This window comes from Priapulus caudatus, unplaced genomic scaffold (genome assembly GCF_000485595.1).
Source record: "Priapulus caudatus unplaced genomic scaffold, Priapulus_caudatus-5.0.1 Scaffold226, whole genome shotgun sequence".
Taxonomy (NCBI): domain Eukaryota; kingdom Metazoa; phylum Priapulida; class Priapulimorpha; order Priapulimorphida; family Priapulidae; genus Priapulus; species Priapulus caudatus.
Window position 1 is genome coordinate 88181 of NW_014577287.1, and position 4016 is coordinate 92196.

Sequence of the window (4016 nt, forward strand, 5' to 3'; positions counted from 1 at the left end):
ATCATGCAGCAAGATGGGGGGGATGGGATGTTACGCTGTGGCGGAGGTTTGCTATCTCCGATTGCTCTTGTTTTCAAATGTGATTTTATATTCGACAGACCTGCCGAGTAGCTATAGTTGCTGCATGAGTAATAAAGAGTCCTGCACAGCTGACTAACGACAGTACCCTCCCGTTCATTGGTAGACATACATCTGCGTTCCATATGACCCGTGTTCGTCCGACCGTCTTCGCCTGGTGCTTGACTGTCTGCCGCTTGTGAAGTATGTACGGATTTCCTGTGATGGTGGTGGAGTGTTAAGCTGACGTGTGTGTGATCTGACATCAAGGTCGAACGTCATGATTCCTGGTGAGTGCGAAAAATAAAATAATTTGCATGCTGCGCCAACCTCGCAGCAATTTCGTAACATGTGCATATAGAAGCTGGCGTGATGTACGGTTTACCCTTAAGTAGTAACGACGCGTGCTCTCCATTGCTGCATTTAATCTAGACATTCACCATTCACCTTTAACATTGGCATTTTCCTTGAATTATTCCTTTTACTTTTTCCTTTGATTTTTTTTAACTTTTTCTTTTGACCGTGCCCCTTTTATTAATATGTTTAGTTAATAATGCTAAACTCGTTTAGTAGGGCACTTAGTTAGGCTCATAGGGTCTATGTCCCCCAGGGTACTGCCGGACCGTACCCTGGGTACGGTCCGGTAATACCGGCAACGTACCTGGTAACTATTTGATATGTGTAGTAGGGTTAGGTTAGGGTTAGAGTTAGAGGTTAGAGGTTAGGCGTCTAATATAGGGTAAGTTAGGGAGTTATAGGAGTTAGAGTTGGAGTTTGGAGTTAGGGTAGGTAGGCGTAGGGCGACTCCTAGACTCGTTAGTGAGTAGGCGAGGTCAGTCTGGCATACTTAGATATACAGGGTACGTTCCGGCAGTACCCTGGGGGACATGGACCCTGTCAGCCTTAGTTAGTATACCTGCATGGTAGTAGTATTTTCTCTCCACTTTATATGTATAATTTCAACGAAATATAATTTTATTACGGCGATACCTAATGTGCGATCACATGCCTCCCGCGATCTTTCTTGGATATTACGCTAATTAATCACTCAAGGGTTCTTCCTCGGTCCTGTATAATTCATATTAAATCATATAATTCCTCATATCATAGTTTAAAATTATCATGAAATTATATCTGAACTATTTGGGTATATTATGCTGTTTATCCCTTCATTCTATGTGGCCTGTGCGACCCTGTGCCCAGTGTCACACTGTTGCTGAATGTACAATTATATGTACACGATAATGATGGTATTAGTTGGGTTTTCTGTCACGGTTGTTACGGTTGGCATCATTTACAGTGGTGAGGATTATGTTTGAGGTTATTTTTACGATTATACCCGTTGATTATGATTTCAGTTGTAGTTGGGGTTTTGTTAGCGTTCATGGTTGGCTCGCTACGTACGCTACATATACAGCTATCACACAGACAATCGTTGGCATTATAGTAAGAGCTTTTATGTGAGAATTAAAAATGTAAACCAAACAAACAAAACAAATTAAAAGACGAATGAAGGCTCGAACCTGACATCTCCTCATCACAAATCACTGAGGTTAGGACCTCGGTGACCACTTCGTGTCATTTATTGTACTCATCGGTTGCTTGAGTTCAGTGCCCCGTGTGTCTATGATATACGGATGATTGCGACTAAGTCTCTTGTGTAATAGACCGTGCATGGACTATTATAATAGCTAATGATACTGTAATTGTCCGCAGTATGTCACACACATCAGTTTAACATGGCACGTATGTGCACAACCCAAGTCGCGCTGAACCGGTCTCTAACATATAATAGTATATTAATACTATATGTATATATATATATAAACAGTTAATATTAGTATATATATATATATATATATATATATATATAAGTGTGGAGTGTTACTTTACGTAAAATTGTTTTACAATTTGCCACGTGGTATTTCGCGTCAGCGGAGATTTTGTATCTTTCATGAGAATTTCATGAATTCATGAGAAGCCCCGAAACAAACTATACCCCTCTGTGGCTGTTAGTTAGTCCGCATAAAAATCAGTAACAGTCGTGTAAAAGTAACAGTCGTAGCTTAAGACTCTATAACCCTATAGAATTATTACGTCAATCATTTGCGTCGCCGGATGTGATGCTGCTGGGGAGCAAAAGAGGTCAGACATAGTGGGAGACGTGACTGTAAATCAACGCCTTTTCGTTGTCACTTGTGCAGCGCATGTGTTTCGTAGCTCATCACACTGTGGCTCGCGTGCCGTGGCGCAAGTCCGCTCCTAAATTATACTCTCTGGCTAACATCTGCGTATACACACATGCAGCCGCAACTCTATGTAGCGCGTCCCCCTCCCCCTCCATGCAGCGCATATATCGATGCTTACCTAATAAACAATAATTGCAGAGGGAAACATTATTTTGATGTGCTCATACGACTAAAAATGTCACTGTGGATTGTTGATCTAATGAAGTGACCCCCAAATATGATTCCTATGATAAATTGTAATGCTGTCAGTTTTATTTGTATAGTATAGATGTAAAATAGTGCCACAACATCTCAAACGAAAGTGTGGAACAACAGTTAATATTCTCAAAAATAAATTTTGCTATGGCAATAGCAACTGTTAGTTACAATATATTAACTACTTACTTATAGCAGTTATAGGTATTGAAAATGCAATACCTGTGAGACGATATACAGTTTAGGCCCCATAGCTTCCACCCTTATTGCCCTCCACATTACCACACCATGGACAAGCTTTGCATGTGGTAGAAACTGGACACTGGATCATCGGGATGTATGTATCTCAGCATATGACCCTAGAAGACCTATGTAGCTGTGGTATGGTATAAGACGCATCGTCATCTGGCGGCGTGAAAACGGATACCATGGCTTTATAATGCAGCACACCATGTGGCTGCCACTTGATATTTTTTAACAGAGATCGTGTCAGAAAACTGCTCGTCTTGTTCCACGTGGTAGCAAGTAGACTCTCGGCGTGTCTCATTCTGTTTCACTACAGCTGCTATGTCTGTTATTATTACACGTGTTTCACTTTTGTAGCTTTTAGCATTTAGCACTGCTTCGCTCTCGAAAATGAGCGCCGGATTAATTCAATTCCATTCATACGTCGGCTAATGCTTGCTCGTGGCATGGTGTCTCCGTCTGGATGACAGCGCACATGTTTTAAAATTATTGGTTTCGTTAAATTCTGTTTATTGATGTAAATCCAGAAAACATGCAAGCAGCCTATTTTCGTGCAGTAGTAGAGCACCACGAACGCAGCTTTCGCCTCAAAGGTATTTACTGTTTTCTTCTAGCCTAATGTAAGCAGTGGGGTTGGAGATTACAACCATGACGCCGCTATATGTGCTGATGCCGTACTAAGATTACATTGGAGAACTCGTACATCATATATGATTTATATCGTATATTGTTCATCCTATATTATGTAGTATTTGTTAAAGTAATAGATAATCCATAATCTGTTTATTAATATGTTTAAATTCATATATAACATGCATAATGATATGTTTAATTTTGGGGAGGCGTCATAGGCCAACAAGGAATTGTAAATGATTGGGCTACGTTTTTTGGTGCGTGATTTCTTGCCCGGCATATATTTTTCGGAGTGTTTCCGTTTTTCATACAAACGGGAGATATATTTTAGTGTTTAGTACATATCGGAACATCGCAAAAGGAACGTCGAAAAATAAGGATCAAGATACGGTGATTTGACGATGTCGAACTAACAGGAATTTTAATAATAGTTTGATGGTTGTTTTATTATAAACAAATCATAACCGAAGAATGAGTGCCAAGTATATTTTACTAATTATAGCGGTACATACACACCCGAAAGCCAGCACACACCCCTCTTACACGCGTCGGCAAACAGATATATGAAGCCTCTCTCTCTCTCTCTCTCTCTCTCTCTCTCTCTCTCTCTCTCTCTCTCTCTCTCTCTCTCTCTCT

The 4016-nt window shown here is 40.5% G+C and overlaps 1 protein-coding gene across 1 annotated transcript in view; it reads left to right on the plus strand.

The window, feature by feature from the left end:
• Positions 1-303: 303 nt before the first annotated feature.
• LOC106807627 (pleckstrin homology-like domain family B member 1) overlaps positions 304-4016 on the plus strand; it is a 115114-nt gene continuing 111401 nt past the window's right edge. Inside the window, exon 1 of the mRNA XM_014810028.1 lies at positions 304-347. The gene's annotated coding sequence lies outside the window, so the exon portion shown is untranslated. The remainder of the gene's footprint in view (positions 348-4016) is intronic.